This window comes from Cryptomeria japonica, chromosome 7, assembly GCF_030272615.1.
Source record: "Cryptomeria japonica chromosome 7, Sugi_1.0, whole genome shotgun sequence".
Lineage (NCBI taxonomy): Eukaryota > Viridiplantae > Streptophyta > Pinopsida > Cupressales > Cupressaceae > Cryptomeria > Cryptomeria japonica.
The window spans coordinates 862,220,574-862,238,753 of NC_081411.1; positions in this window are offsets into that span (position 1 = coordinate 862,220,574).

An 18,180-nucleotide genomic window follows, 5' to 3' on the forward strand; every position below is an offset into this window, starting at 1 on the left:
GTGTTACGTTGCAATTTTTATTTTCAAATTGCCTTACTAATGATTGCAACACAACTTTTTACAAAAACTTTGTAGTTAGAGTGTTGTAAAAAGTATGCACTACTTCAAAGTTCTAACTCTTTACGACATGGACATGATGTTAGCCAATATGAAGTTGTTATTAGTTATTAATAACATAAAATTTATATGATGACCAATTTTACATGTGACTATCCCAACTTTATCATATTTAATCATTTGTCAAGAAAATTAAAGTGCAATTTGATGACAAACACTTTAAATTTTTTTTGGCGGGTTAGATTTCACCTACATATTTTGTATTATCACAAATTTTGCATACATGATAGTCATTACATTAATAACCATTTCCCATAAATTTTAGTAATAATTATAACCTGGTAGAGGAACCACTTATTGTTTATTAAGATGGGAGGATTACTTGGAGTCTTAAAATTGGCAAGATATTACTCACAATTTTGTGGGTGCAAAATTGAAAAGTGCATATTGTTCATTTTAACCCTTCATTTTACACCACTTAGCATGGGTGCCTTAAATACTTTGCCCCAACACATGATTTTGACTAATTTTTTGGTCTCTTTGATGTGACTCAAATTAACTTGTTGGAATACTTGTATCATATCTGTTAACATCAAAGATTTGTTGATCCATCACCATAGCTTCCCTTTTGCACATCTATAGTACAACTAGGAGTATGACCTTTTTCTTGATGAGCTCCTCAGGAATATATCAAGACAATCTATATATGTTTCAACTTCTTGTACTCATATCATTTATATAAATGATAAATTGGGATAGATTTTCCTATGCAATTCATTTGTCAAACATTAATTTTTATACATTATTTTGATTGTTGTCGCTTCATTGTCCTCAAATGTTTTTAAAAGGTGTCATCTTCAAAACTCACCCCTATCCCAAAGAGTTAATGCAACACTACAGAAAATCATTCTTATTATAATTTGAATCTCATAAGAGATTTCCATCATTTAAAATTTTCATCTTTGAATTACATTAAGTTGGTGCAACCTTCTACAAAATTTAATGATAAGTACTAATAGTTTTATCTTCTTACAGACTTCATTTGATGTTTAATAATACAAATCACCCTTTTGGTGCATACAAATTAATGCAAATCATATGATATATGATTGAAGAACTAAAGAAAAACTCCCTTAGTTAAATCCTTTTTAAAAAAAGAATACATTTTACCTCAAACTCATATGCTATTGATGGCAATTTCATTTGCAAATATTCATACATAGTGTTGGTGATAATTTTGGCATCACATCAAATATTTTGTTCTAGGTTTAAATTTAATTCAAGCATGTATCTCATACATTTGCTTTGGGTAATTTGAGTTACTCTTTTGGATAATTTTAGTCAAGACTTGTAGAAAAAATTCTATAAAAGAAAAACGTGGTTGTAGTTTGTAAATTCTTTTCTAGGTTAGTTTTGCTTAGAAAACTTTAATAGTTTTCAAGTTGTAAATTTCAGCCCAATAGCTCAAGATAGTTTTTCTTCTGAATAATTTTAGCTCACAAATATAATATTTTCAACTAAGGGTAAAGTTTTAGCTCGGACACATACATATTTTACCAAAGGAATAATTTTAGCTTAGATTTGTAGATATTTTGGTCCTATTATATTTTCTAAGAAAATTTGTAAACCTTACTTGAAAACAAATTGGCGTTTGCCTTTTAAATATCCTTCTCCTAATATGCATTTTTGGATAAACTATCCTACATTTAAAACATTTCAAACCTTAAAAATTCCAACAAACATCCTCAAGAACATCATTTTTGGAGCAAAAGTGTCTTATTTCTCTCTTCTATCTACTATTTTGTTTATGTTGTATTAAAATAGTTATTTGCATTCACTATAAATTATGAGATTATACACTAATACTTGATCACATGATTCAAACCAATTCAATTTATAAATTATTTTTTCCAAATTTATTTTATTTTTCTAGATTAACATAGAATGAATAGAAAATCCACCACAAGTTTTCTATAAAAAAAGCTTTTACAAATACTTATCCTCTACTATTAAATATGATATTGTTTGTCATGTATAACTTTCATGCTTTCATTTCAAGATTTTTTAATAGGTAGTTAAATTGAACTAATGTTTGATACAATGTTGTGTACAGAAATATCACAATCATTTTTTAAATGAAATAACATGGACAAAATCTAATTTAAAGTGAAGTAATGTTAATAACAAGAGTTAATTTAATTCCTTAGGTCACTTATCTAAGAAGAGAGCAATTAAAAAATAGTAGTCATTCCCAAAGATTTAGGAAAATATATTTTAATTTGTAAAATACTTGTTTGGGTTTATAGATCAATTGAACATCATACCTCATATAAGATAAATTATGAAATGTAAGTTAATGTTTTATTATTTTTAATTATTAACAAACACTCATTAACTTTATAACATTAAACTAAAAAATTCTATCGGTGTAATTCTTGCACCCTATTCTGGTGCAAGTGCTAGTTTCTAAAATAAATTTATTGCCTTCTTTTATTACTTCATTTTTTTTTTTAATCAAAATGTTCATGATGTTCCATTCCATGCATGTGATAGCGGCTTTGTTGTTTTTATGTCATTATATGACTTTGATCTAGCTCATGAGATTCCTCTTATTTTAGAGGATATTTTGTTACAAGAGGATGAAATCAGTGATATTTTTTTCAATATTACTCTACTTCATCTCCACACTAATGAGTTCTCTTCTAGAGATGAAGGATTAGTTGACAAGGACTCTCACCTCACATCAAATCCTACATAGATGTTGAACATATATTTTTCAAATTCTTCTACATATCATTATAACTTTATTCATCTCCAGGGATAACTTTAAGAAAACCCTCTCCGGGCAACTATGTAAAATCCTGGCGAATCAGACATTATTTTCGGGGGAAAATTTTCATATCGATGGCAAAAAAAATTAAATTAAATGGGGAAAAAATTATTTTGTATTGACGATCTTTTTTCTAGGGTACAAAAATTCCATAAATTTCTGGCAAATAATACCTTGTTCTATGGGGAAAATATTTATTGTGGGAGGCGAATAATTTTTGTTAAAATGAACAAATATATAATTGTATGAGCGAAAAATTTTACTCCGAAGGAAAAATTATTTAAATGTATTGGCAATTTTTATCCACCACTTGAAAATTATTTAAATGTATTGGCGATTTTTTTCCACCGCTTGAAAATTATTTAATTTGTTTTGGCGAATATTTTGTTATTTATGGTACAATCTATAATTCATTGGCGATTTCATGAATTCATTGCCATTAATAGACAAGGCAGTGAAGGCACATCACATTACATCAGTACATCACATCACATAATACATTGAGTCCGGACTCTGCACGATGTATCAATAAGTGCGGCCTCTTTGACACGTGAAGGGTGACACATACCTAAAATCTATCAATGATTTTAAACCGTTTGATGATCGTAGATCAATGGCTGAAGTTTTATTTCGACCCAATTTTCTGAAGAGAACATAGCTCACCAAAAAGTGCCCGGAATGGAATTGGATTCAATAGACACATATCAAATGTCATGAATCACGATCGATAATTTCGTTCATTTAATATATATCTATTCACTTATGGCAATCCACTCTGTCCCCACGACTTCCAATGTGATACTTGCCAATTTGGTACTGGTTCATAATTGTTTCCATTTTCGCACAATAGTGCATTTATGGGAAAGATTTGTAGAGATAGGAAAGATTCAAAAAAAAATTATAGCAGTTAATACGGTTAAAGAAGTAATTATTACAATCAAGAGCTTCAACAATTTATATATGATCTCTCACTCTGCTTCTTTCATCTTCAATTAGCCTTTGCCATTTGGTAGATAAATCGTCGGAGCTCACGGTATTTTAGGTTTATAGGCTCAGGTTGTTTAATTTGTTAATCTGTTTTCTCAAAATGGACACTCCCATCCGCTTGAGAAGCAATTCCTGCAGAGGACCAAAGGGCCTTTCTAGGCTCCATTAGAGACCCAACCCTCCAATCAGTCTGCAATGAGGTTGGGTCGTTCACCAATGAGGCTATGCGGATGGTGTTGGGTAGAGAGTTTCTGCCAAAAGAAAATAGGTACCGTGTTAACACGAACATTACATCCCGCTTCTTAGCGTCTCTTCTAGACCTAGGAGGAGACAAGGTGGATATGTTGATGTTGTTGAGGAAGGTTTATAAGGAAGACTTCCTTGGAGATGACATTACTCTTGTTGTCCTTACAGAAGTAGGGGTGGGGATCCCTTGGGCGAGTGAATTATCCAAGCTTCTCCTCCCTGACCAAACAGTGTCAGTGGCCAGGCAACTGTTTCTCCTAAACCTGAATGTAGAGCAGTTGACGCGTCACAGGAAATGGGCGCAGATTGGCAGGGACTTCCTCCATAAATGGTTCCTCCTGGATGACTTTCCAAACTACATGTGGATTGAATAATTCTCTCAGCTTATGTTGTCTGAATAATTCTACATGGAAGGAGGGCCATATTCTTAGGGCAAAATTGTAAACAATTCCACTACCTGTGCCCTAGCCCCGCCCCCCTATAGTTTTTTTTTCCTATGTCCTCGAACCCTAACAGGCTCAGTGTCAGTGGCTCACTCATTTTGGCTTTTAAGTTTTGGGGGGACTCAAGTCTCAGACGAAAAAATTGTAAATTTCAAAAGCATAAATATTAATGATAATTTTTTAAATTCCAGTTTGTTTCAGTTTGCCTCTTACAGTCTTATGGATATAAAAATGCTTTTTATAATTCTATTTCATTTTTATTAATTAATTTCTTTCAAATTCTTTTTGTATATGAGCTACGTTATTTCAATTATTTGTTAAACAATGGAAATAAATTTAATACTGTGATCTTTTTTATGTAATGCTATAAAAAAAAAAAAATCAGTTCGTTCCATTAATTATTTGTACATTGATTATGGTTTATTATAATTTTATAAATATATACCATATAGTCATTCAAAATACAAAATTTCAAAAGTTTCAAGATACAAAAGTTTATCGGTAAAGGTTTTTTCATTCTATTAATTCAAAAGTTTCAAGATACAAAATTTGCAGTCATTCATACATAAATGTAGATAGAGAGAAAACCATACTGCTCACAGCTTATAACAAGCAGACAAAAAAACCAGTTCATTGCCGATAGGCCGCTCACTCAATCTCACTATCCCCCTAGGTCGCCTCCTCCCAGTCCCTTCCCTCCTCACAAGTTGATGCTTTGGCTTTCCCTTTTTTCGCTTCAGCTTTCATTTTTGGAATGCAGTTTAGGCACCCGAAGTCGGAGTCACCCTCCAAGCTTGCCAGTAGCTGTATGGTCCTTCCTTCTTTAGCCCTATCTCTCAATTTCCTACCAACCTCCATCATTGCCACCACATGCAAAGCCTTCAGGACTTCATCCACCCTGGTTAATTTCACAAAGCGTTTCATCACTTCCCACCCCACTCGGGCACATTCATGGCACTGGTATTTAATTTCATCCTCTGAGCCACGAATAAAAAGAAGTAATTCATCCTGGTCGTCCCCTTCCTTAATTCGAATGCCAACTCCCGACACCACCCACTCCAAGATTGAATCCAGGTTAATCAAAAAATCCCCATCAATCAATTTGACCAATGTGAGTTTTACCTTTTCCACCTCCAGTTTGAATTCACAGGCCCATGCCAGAATCAGAGAGTAAACCTCCATGTTAGTTCAATACCGGTGACTGATATGTGCCACCTCCTCCACAAGAATCAGTCGAGTTGCCGCCCACAACTTCTTCTCCTTAAACCTGAACAGTCCTTGCATTCGTTTATCAGATACTTTGCCCAAAAAGGGCACCAACTTCTTGTCTGTTTGAAGTGTGAAATTGGCCTCCATGGTCACCTGCAATTTCAAAAGCACTTCCTACAAAAAATGTCTTACAGAAGCTATGATTCTACGAACTACAGATTTGTTCTGCTTCAAAGCAAAAACTGGTACATAGATCAAAAGGTAATAAATTTTGCCTCCGTCTTATAGGTCGGGTAATGAATCTGCACGGTAAGGCATTAATGCCATGAGATCAAGAAAAAGATTTCCTGCCATCCTCCCCTTCCTCCGTTCGTGTGACCTGCCGCAGACAACTCCTTCTGCAACAATTAATCGCCACCTTGGCATTTGTACTTTCCAAATTTGCTCGCCTTAACAGGTTGAGGATTGCACATTTTTTTAAATTAAATACACTAAATTTATGTTGAACTTTTATATATATTTTTAAACTATTTTTTAAAATTATATATCGTAAACATATTTTCAAAGAATTTTGTTAAACTTTAAATTAATATTTTAGATTTAATATTGAATCTTTTCTTTTTTATAATAAACTTTTAGTATTTACCTTTCAAATTGTATATCAAAATTTATATTTTTATTTAGTTAATTCTAGAAACTAAGTTTCATGTTTTATACTATTTTTGAATTTCAAATTTTTACAAATAATATTAACATTATATTTAATAGTTATCTCAAACTATTGCACATCTTTAATTACAAATGATATTAACATTATATTTAATAGTTATCTCAAACTATTGCACATCTTTAAAATTTAAATGTCTCTTATTATGGGACTGACGACATCTGACAACACTCAAGTTCTCAACAGGTATCATCATCCGTCGGATGAGCAAAGATCAATGACTTAGGGTGGATTTCGGCCCAAATGTGGGTAGTGAACACATTTGTGAGAACTTCGCCCGGAATTGAACATTTTTAATTTAATTAAATATAATTAAGTCTATAGTCTATAGACTATAAATCTCTTTTTCGGGCGGAATTTTAAAATGATTAAATAGACTTTAAAAACAAACCCGAAAAGTGACATGAGTATGGTGATGTGCTAGAAAAATGGCAGAAGTCGTGGGACCCACTTCATCTGAAAACAAGTACCATCGACCGTTGGATGAACAAAGATCAACAGCTTAGGGTGGATTTCGGCCTGAATGTGGGAAGTAAACACCTTTCTGAGAACTTCGCCCGGAATTGGACATTTTAAATTTAATTAAATATAATTAAGTCTATAAAGCTTTTTTTTGGGCAAAGGTTTAAAATGATTAAATAGACTTAAAAATCAAACCCGAAAAGTGACACAAGTATGGTGATGTGCCAGAAAAATGGCAGAAGTCGTGGGACCCACTACATCTAAAAGCAGGTACCATCGGCCATTGGATGAACAAAGATCAACGCTTAGGATGGATTTCGGGGCGAATGTGGGAAGTGAACAGCTTTCTGAGAGCTTTGCCCGGAAAAGTGACACGAGTATGGTGACATGCCAGAAAAATGGCAGAAGTAATGGGACCCAGTACATCTGAAAACAGGTACCATCGACCGTTGGATGAACAAAGATCAATGGCTTAGGGTGGATTTCGGCCCGAATGTGGGAAGTGAACACCTTTTTGAGAACTTCGCCTGGAATTGAACATTTTAAATTTAATTAAATATAATTAAGTCTATAAAGCTTTTTTTTGGGTGGAGATTTAAAGTGATTAAATAGACTTAAAAATCAAACCCGAAAAGTGACACGAGTATGGTGATGTGCCAGAAAAATGGTAGAAGTCGTGGGACCCACTACATCTGAAAACAAGTACCATTGATCGTTGGATGAACAAAGATCAACGGCTTAGGGTGGATTTTGGGGTGAATGTGGGAAGTGAACAGCTTTCTGAGAACTTTGCCTAGAAAAGTGACACGAGTATGGTGACGTGCCCAAAAACTAGTAGAAGTCAGGGGACCAACGACAATTGACAACATGTACCATCGTTCGTTGGATGAGAAAATATCAACGGCTTAGGGTGGATTTCGGCCCGAATGTGGGAAGTGAACACATTTGGGAGAACTTCACCTGGAATTGAAACATTTTAAATTAAATTAAATATAATTAAGTCTATAAAGCACTTTTTCAGGTGGAAGTTTAAAATTATTAAAGAGACTTAAAAAACAGACCCGTAAAGTCACAACAGGTACCCTGGTCCCTTGTCCGTTGGATGAGCAAAGATCAATGGCTTAGGGTGGATTTCGGCCTGAATGTGGGAAGTGAACACATTTGGGAGAGCTTCACTCAGAATTGAACATATTACATTTAATGTTTTCAGAATTTATACTGAAGTAGTGAATGTTTTGTCCTTCGGCATCGAGTAGTTATTATTAATAATTAATAAAATTACAACATGATTCTTAATGTCCTTAGAATTTATACTAAAGTAATGAATGTTTTGTCCTTCGGCATCAAATAGTTATTAATAGTAATTAATAAAATTACAACATGATTCTAGGTATTTTCCCCTTTAGGTTTTACTTTTCTACTTTTCAGAGTTTTCAAAATAAGAGACTTGTAAATCATAATCGTCTTTCATTTCATGGACAAACCTGTAAATCGAGGGAGATTCAGAAACAGCTACTAGATTGAGGAATGCAAGTTGCAACAAAGACTGTCTGCGCCAATCTAGTGAAATAGAAATTCCAGGTAAAACCTAGAACACCTACATCCCACCTTTTTTGCTTTTGGTAATCTCGTGGTCCAATTTGAGGGTTAGCATTTTCAGGTTTTTATCTAGCATTATTTTGAATTATTAACAATAATAGTGATAGGGAAAACGGGAAGCAGTAGTTCAATAAGAAGCCAAGTGAAAAACAAAATGTACCTAACTGAACTGGTTAAAACACCAGGTTTCACTGATGAATACCATGATATTTATGACCCTGCTATCTATGGTGAAAAGTGTATCATAGATATTAGATATGCATTGTCTAGTAAAGTGGCAGATGCATCCAGGGCAAAATTTACTATTTTCATCCCAATATTAAAACAAAAAACAAATAAAATCACATCGTGGGATGTTGGATTGGGAAGCATGGTGTTACCTGAAGTATTCCCTTGCCCTAATTTTGTCATGGTTTGCGCCAAAAATTATGATGAAGATAAAAAAGCAATTTTCAATAAAAATACAAAAGAGGAAATTCTTTCCATAAACGAGGGAGAATTTGCTCGTTTGTTGAACCTAGGATTTGAACCCCAAAACTCAAACATCCAAATTGACCTTGAAAAGTTGGCAGGGAATTATGATAGTCTCGATCCAAGTCGCAGAGATTCATTTATCAAAGCTCTAATAAAGAGTGGTATTGGTATTGTGTTGGATCATAATCATAAGCCTCCTTATGATTCTAACATTTTTGTTCAATGGGTTGGGGATACTATTTCCTTGTTGTCGTTTTGCCTGGGATTGGAAAATGATAGGGCAGTGGGTGCAAACCTTCTTGAAATGATTTATAATATTCATTGTCCAAGTCAGCCAGTAAGATATAATTTTATTGAGCACATTGTAAAATCCATGCAAAAACAATTACTAATGATCAAAAAAGGATTCTGTAAGACATTTAGGTTCTCATCCTACTTGTGCTATCTCCTTCTATCCAAGTATCATGCAATATTTGAGACCAACAAGCTTCAAATTGTGAGCTATAAGATTGATGAGAAGACTGGGAAGAGAACAAAGTGTCCAATATATGATTGGACACCAAAGATAAGGATGCATGATAACAGAAAGAACTACAACCATTTTGTAGACTTCTTTTTGGCACCAATGTATAATGAAATTACAAGCACTCCAATGCCTAGGTTGCCTGTGTCATGTAGAGATTGCATTCAACTCAAAAGTCAAATAGAATTGGTTGACTGGTTCCTCATGGAATAATTCACTGTGTTAAGGTTTTACGGATCGGCAGTAAAACCATACAAACTTCCAATACATGTGATAGAGAGGGTATTTGCATTAGAATATGTACGGCAATGGGAGAGCACAGATAGGCACTTCCATGGTCAACAAAAGAAGAGCATGTTTCCTTCCTTGCCTTTCTCATGTGGAGGGTTCACATTTGAGAGAAAAGCATTCAATATGGCACATGATTTTTTGACAGTTTTTAACTTTGGTGATGAGGGTCTCTGGCAGTATGATCCAATCAGTGTAGTTCAAGCAAGGCTTAAGAAAACTGGGAACTCTTCAGCGTTATGTCAACATGAAAGTAAACCATTGCTAGAAAAGCTTAGAAACGTGGACTCCTGGGATGAGGTTAAAAAAGAGATGGAGAAAATTACAGCTGACAATAACATTTCAACAGAAGAAATTTCATCACAAATTATGTCCTTGCACACACAGAGGACAACAAAGGAGGGTCAGGGCATCCAAAATAGGAGGTCCTACAATTTCTACCTAAAATATGCTAATACATCTAAGAAAACTATTCTCAAATCAATTATGCACGAATTTAAAGAGGATAATTGGACTCAAACCAAAATAAATGATTTTTGGACTATGAGGAGGAATCTCGGTGAACCAAAGACAAGTGCAGAATTTGAGAGCATCGACGAGGATGCAGAGTTTAGCAAATTGTGGAATATGGAGCATGGCATGACTGAAGATGATGATGAGCATGAGGTTGAGCCCCCTCCAACAACTACTACAGTCCCAAAAATATTAGGTGGAGTCAATGAGTCCATGAAAGAAAAATATAGCAAAGGGGCAAACATTATGGAAAAAATGGGTTTTGAAGGTGGTGGTCTAGGTGCCAAAGGAGAGGGCATTTGGTATCCACTTTAGGTACAACTTCCATCACAGTCAAAATAAAAAGGTCATGTTAAACCATTCATTGGACTTGATTCTTCATATTCATCAAGGATAGGTACTACTCATTACCCTCAGGCTCCACCTACATTTGTTTCAGGTTCAAATCCACAACCACCACCACATCATGGTATTCCCATTGGTGGTGAATCAAGTGCCACTACCACTGGTGGTGAATCTGGGTATAGTATTCCTATTATTATTCAGTGAAGTGCCGCTATGATTGGTGGGGTTGGCATGGGTACTACTACTGATACTAGTTGTCTTGGTGTTGGACAAGGGAAACAACAAAATATCTCTCGCAAGAGGCCACTAGAGGTAGATACTCAATCTCATACTATTGAGAATCCTATATCAAGTGCCACTGACACTACAAATCAATCATTTGCAGCTTCAGATCACACACCTCAAAATTTTATGAAAACTACACATGAAAGTGTCAGTGGGAGTGGGACAGGATCAGGAACTGTTGTTGGTAATCCTAGTCAAGCATTAGTTAAAACCACATGAATAAGTGAAACTGGAGCCTATGGTATTCCTATGTCACCTTTCAAACATTCAATTGCTTCAGCTAGCCCAAATTTTCAATTTCGTGATTACTATGAAAAATATGAACACACAACAAAAGCAAATAAAGAAAAAAAGAAAGCATTTCATAGGGTTTTCATGTCTAAAGTTGTAAACGAACAGCTTGCAAGGAATAGGGTATTTCCAACATATGACCCACAGAAAGATATGATGGAGTTCATGGTTGTTATGCCCCCGACCCCATCTAAAGATAAAAATCCACCACACAGTCAAATAGATCCCTCTCAATTTCAAGTTAGCACCCTCCAAATGGATTTTTCCAAAGTACATAATGTGGACAAAATTAGTGTGTCAAAAAGGACTAACGAAGTGGTCTACACTTCACTGCTAAAGGCGGAGAGAGAAAAAATCAACTGGAGAAACAAATAGAAAAGTTACAGGCAGACCTGGAAAACAAAAAAATCAAGGAGGAAAGTAGCAGATAGCAAGTGCAATGATTTACAGAAAAGGATAAAAAATTTGGGTTTTGTAGTAGAAATTGCAGAGCAAGAGAAGATGGATGCAAAATTGAAGGACTTGACAGAAAAAACTGGCTAAAAGCAGTAAAAAAATTGTTGAGGAAAAAGCCAGTTTTCAAAAATTATACAAAAGTTATGAGTCTGCTGCCGCCGAAATGAGAAAATTACAAGACCTATTGGATCATGGGAAGGAAAAAGAAAAACATTTGCAAGAGGAAGTAGAGGAAGAAAGAAAAAAATGTGCACAAATGAAAGAAGACCTGCACAATGCAAATGATAAAATAAAAACTTTGGAGGATAGATTGAAAGATAATATGAAAAATACAACAAAGTATATACAAGAAAACATTTGGCGGCAAATAATGCAAAGGAGTGACAAGTTGTGTGAATGGTTTCAATTGACTGAAAGTATGAGACTAATTTATATAAAAATCAAAGGGCACTATGAGAAGAGCACACATGTTTATCAAAAGAGGATATGGCAAAAAAGATTTTGAAAGTAGTCTACAGTTCTAGTGATAGCTACTTGGCATCCAAGGGAATTAAGAGCCGCATTGATGCCATAGTTAAGACATCATCTATCATTCAAAAATGCCAGAAGCTAAGGGAAACAACAGAAGTTATGGAAAGTTGTGGAAAAAAGATATTGAAGCTACAAGAAAAGAAAAATAATTTGATTAAACTTGGTTTGCCTGAGCCTGTTGACACATCAAATAAATTCATTGGAGAAGAAGCTTACAAAAAAAAAGCATGGAGATAAAAATGAAGTCTGATTTAGACTTGCTTCCAAATGACACAACTCCCCAAAGCTTTCTGGAATTCATCCAACCATTTACAACTCTAAATTTGGTATTGGATGAAATGGTGATGTCAAGTAAATCTTCTAAATATGTAATGTTGACAAAGTTGGAGTTGACTTTCCATAGTTTACAGAATATTGACCTTCCATCAGACAAAGAGTGGAGCACCCTACAAAAACTGGCAAAGAATTCCTAAGAATCATAGTATGTATTGCACAATTTTCTTCTTTTACTCTTAATTTCAAGGTTTTATGTTTTTTCTATTTGCTATTTTGCTAATCCAGCTTATGAATCTATTTTATGAATAGGAAAAACATAGCACTCGTTATTGCTATTTTGCTAATCCAGCCTAAGAATCTATGATGCACAGTGCAAAACTTTAGCTAGCAAATTTGTATTCTCAAATTCTCCCTTGCTTTAACATTTATGCATTTCTCTATTTTTTATTAGTAGGTTTTAGGCACTACTATTATCTATGTTTAATTTGTCATGGCGTGAATTAATATTTAATTTTGAACTCTGTTTTTTAAACAAGAGACATCAAACATGTAGCAGATGTTAAATTGCTAATAAATACGGCCTGTGATGGTCATATAAATCTGTGTTGAGTTTGTGATTTTGATGTTCAGTCTTCACATGTTGCAAACTTGCAATTTGACCTGAAGCTGTTGTTTCTCCCTTGTTTCTATAAAAGGGAATTCAGGGTCATTTGCAAAGGGTTTCAAAACTTTGTATTCACTTTTGCATGGACATTGGAGAATCACACAGGAGCTGTTGTTGCTCTCTTGTTTCTATAAAAGGGAATTCAGGGTCATTTGCAAAGAGTTCTGAAACTTTGTATTCACTTTTGCAATTTGCATGGAAAATCACACAGATTGGTGTATTACTATTGAATGAATTGTATCATATGGCTATATTTTGAAAGAATTAATGAAAATCTAAGTTCTCAACATGTGTATTACTATTGGATGAATTGTATCATATGGTTTTGAAATGTATCACACAGATTTGAGACTCAAACATGTATAAATAAACAATATATTTGTATCAATAAACACATTATGGTTTTTTTTTATCATGATATTTTAAATCTGGAAATAGAAAGTTGAAAAATACAATTACAAATCAATATTAAATTCTAATTACAAAAAGTAATATGCTTTTGTAATATGAATGATGAGATTCAGTAATAAGATTAATAAATACCACTCTCTTACAGTTTCCATTCATCCTCATCAAATTCAGAGCTTTCTTGATTCTTGTCTATGGTTTGAGTTTCTTCACTCTGAGTCTACATACCTTCGCCGAACTGCATCTCAATGCTACCAGTAGGTCCAGTACATGGGTCAATAGTCCCACTAGCACTTTGGTTTGAAGTGTTTCCCAAACCTCTTCTTTCACATTTGGACCTCCAAATTTGCAGTGCCCTATCATAAGGAAAAGTGTGGACATCATACCTAGATGTATAGAGCCTCAAGCAATTTTCTAAATTTTTGTCTAGTTCGTTTCTTAGCTTTGATTTTAGGAACCCCAAATCACTGAAAACTCTCTCATCTTCCACTGAACCTAATATCATGGTAAGACATAAATAAACAAGCTTCACATATTTTGGCATTAAATCACATAACATTTTGTTCTCAGCTATAGTTTTCCAAAGCCTTGTTACTGATCCCTCTTCGCGGGGGTTCTCCATTTTGGCATATTGTTCTCTCATAGTGTATGCAAAATAAGATGATTTCTCTCAAAGATGAGTTTCATCTAATATTCCATTTATAGTTACTCCATTCAATTCTCTGGATGTGCAAAATTGTTTAATCAAAATCAATAGCTTACTTCAAAAATCAGATGCAATGTTGAGGCTCCAATAATGAGGAAACACAATAGACATGGCTTCGATAAGGTTGTCAAGAGGGAATCTGCTTCTAATTTGTGAGGAAATATCATATGCAATTTTCTTCACAGAAGTAGTTACAGTCTCAACAATCTTATCGAAATCTTCCCTTGTAACTCTTGCTAGTTGCTTCCTGGGGTGCTTTCCTGGTTCCTCGGGGTCGACCGTGGCATAGAAGTGCATCGGTATCTCAACTCCCCATACATTGGCACATACCTCTCCGTCTACATCGATTTGTAAAAAATTTATCAAGATTGTTCAAAGCTGTGAGTGTCCGCCACTTAACAAATTTTTCATCAAATAGTGTTGGTTGATTTCGATAGAGATTGTCGAGGATCATGCATGTCATCTTACGCAAGGTAGCATATTCTACAATATACAAAGCTCTTTTTTGGGCAACCTTCATAATATTCCTCGTTTCCTCTAGCATGGGCAGAAGAGATGCTAAAGTTAAGAGTATCTCTAAATTACTTAACCTGCGAAGAAGTTCAGGAAATTTCGGTTGATCTGATTCATCGCGAGTTGTGTGAAATAGTCCAATCAAGGATGGATATTCTGAAAACACTCGATGCACTGGACCATCCAAAGATATCCATCTGGTATCATTATCCTTGAGAATCTTGTTCCCATCAGTTATTCCATCAGCAAAGTGTTGAAATTCCATAAATTGCTTGGGACTTCGACAGAAGTGTGAGTAGAGCTCTCTGATTAAAATCTCAATTTTTTTAACCGAAGGAAACTTGCTCACAATTCCAAAAGCTAGATTCATTTTGTGAGCCATGCAGTGAATTGCAGTAATGTACGGTGCAAATGAAGTTTCAATCTTTGTGCAAAGACTATTCTTGTGACCTTGCATTAATGAAGCTCTATTTGCTCCAACACAAACCAAATTTTTGGCTACCATCATATCATCCATACCTCCATATTCAATTAAACTTCTCTTTACTAGTTGAAATAAATTTTCCGTTGTCGCACTCTCCTTCATTTTAGCAACAGATAGTAGATAAGGTTGGCGGGTATGATTCTCTACAATATAAACATACATGCATACCCATGAAGTATTGTCTACTGTCGTAACTTTGTCTAAAGAAAATGCAATAAAGTTTGAATCTCTTATTTTTTCCTTTACATCTTCTTTTTCAACCTCAGCAAGACAACTTGCCCATTCCCATCCACTGTTTACTGACTAGTGTCTATTAGGATAGTTAGGAACTTTCAAAAAGTGTAATAAACCACTAATTGATAGGAAATCTGTCATAGCACGCCCTCTACTCAAAATATAAAAAACAAGTCTTAATTGAACAGCTTTTCCCAGTTGTTCTATTTGCATTGCTTTTCCAAAAATAGCTTCAATAGAACCTTTAACTTCAATAGGCTTCGTTTGTATTTTCTCATGAAAATAATACTCTTCGGCATTCCTCGCATGCTTACATTCCTCCTTTGTTTTCCATCTTATCACTGATTTTTCAACCCCATCTATCATTTGTTTTTCATAAACTTTACCCATATGCTTTTCTATGGTGTCAAATTTTAGCTGCAACCTATTTTTCTTGTTATGTTTCCAAGTGCAAATCTTACACCTACATTCTATTGGAGGCCCGCCTTCAATTGGATTCTCCATTGGTTCAATGAATGGATACTTTGATGCCCAATTAATTTGAAAATTCCTCACTGACATATCCCACTCCCGATCCTTTTTTTATTGTGGTTCACCCTTTTTTGATATGGCTTTTCTTTTCCCCTTCCATGCATTATCATCAATGGCATTATCACCCAAGTCGATTATATCATTTCAGCTAACTTGGGTATCTACCAGATAATCTTCTTCAAGATCATCCTGATCTGAGATATCAGGTTCACCGCCATCTTCAACATGTGGTGTAGGCGACGAAATTTTATACTTGTACTTATGACTATGTACCTTCCTGATTTTCACCATAATCTTTTCCAATGCCAAAGTACGAAGACAACGTTCTGCTTTTTGTTGGCCTCTCCTGGCCTTCCCCACATTCAGGTTTCCTACCCCTCTTCCTATTTGACATCTCCAATGAAATAAAGGCTGCCAAAAAAATATCAATTTGTTGAAGAAGCAATAATAGACAATAATGTATAATATACCACTTCAAAAATATGATCGCTCACCTTTAGGCTTTAGGTCACTAGCAGTCGCCAATGCAGTCAACAACAATGATTTTCCTTGGTCTGAAACTTTTCTATTGATCAGAATTGAGAGCCTAGAACCCACTAGATTGTGTTGAGATAGATCTGATCTTTGCATGTATTTATGCCAATACTTATATGGCGAATTCCGCGGGAATTTTATATGGTATACAAATATTTGGCGAATCCCGCTTAACTATAACACGACCTATGTAATTTTCAAGGTGATTATAGGTTGTCCAAATACGACTTATGTAATTTTCGAGGTGATTATAGGTCGCCCAAATAATAGGCTAATACAATATAGTTGGTGAAAGTTGGGGTGAATGGAGACACGCATCGGCAAGATGTCGGGCGAATTGGGTTCCCCTGGCTAACAAATCTTCACATGCCTATAGGCGAATTAAGGTCATCTATTAAGGCAACCTCAGAGAGTGTAGGTGAAACAATTAAATTTATTGTGTCCACCATATATTGTATTGGCGAAATCATCGCATAGAAACATTTAATTACATAAAACACATGGCGATCGGGTCATGACTTTGATGGAAATTGATAACGTTCTGGCGACATGGCCACCCCCATTCGATACAAAATATTCGCCATTTCTGACATGGCCGATGTGAAAAATTTGCCATTGCCGAATATTTGCCACTAAAGTAATCTTTGTTCATCTCAATAATACATTTTTTGTTTCCGATGTTCCTAAGGCACCTAAGAAACCAACAATTTGTGTTAATGGAGAAAAACCTAAAACAAAGCCACTAATAATCATTTGTGGTGTTCCTAATAAATTATGACCTCTAAGTTATTATATGCACATTACTAAATGTATCACTTCAAATGTGCCTATGACTACTAATTACACCTTAGTATTTTACAAGTATAACACTAGAAAAAATAAACAAACTTTTGATATTGCAACATCTCTTCCACCTTCTCAACTTATTCTTCCATATGCTACTAAACCTATTTCAAAATCCTTGGGTGAGTATGATATTATTAAGCAATATAAGTGTGTTACTCTACCACAATCTCTCTCTGATCTATCTTCAAATTAATTCCTATTTAGCATTGGGCCTATTTTTATGGTATGCCTTAATATAATTATATAGCAAAAAATGATAATCTTATATTAATTTTGGCTCCTTCCTTGATTCTAGTCCCTCCCCTCTCATCAACATCCATTAACTTAGCTCTATTTGCACTTGTTTTAACAAATGAACAGTCCTCATTATTTGCCCAAGTATTTGCTATTAATCCAAAGATTTACATTTTCCCCTCTTGGGTCAATTTTGTGGTGCCTAATATTGACTCCAAAATCCAAATTGTTAACTTTCACTCTATTTTGGAGAGATAACAGGCATTCATTATATTTTATTTTTTTTTATAAAAGGGTTTTTCATCCACAAAGTCACTTTAGCTACCTGATATGAGATCACGAGCCTTAGCTGAACCTCTTTGGCTAAGAGCCAAGGATTGAGGGGTATTGATGCAGGAGCATCCCTGGTTCATAGCAATCTTGCATCAACCAAAAACATTTTCCTTTCTGTTTTGCTTTTTGTTTGCAGTTTCAGTTTTCCTTT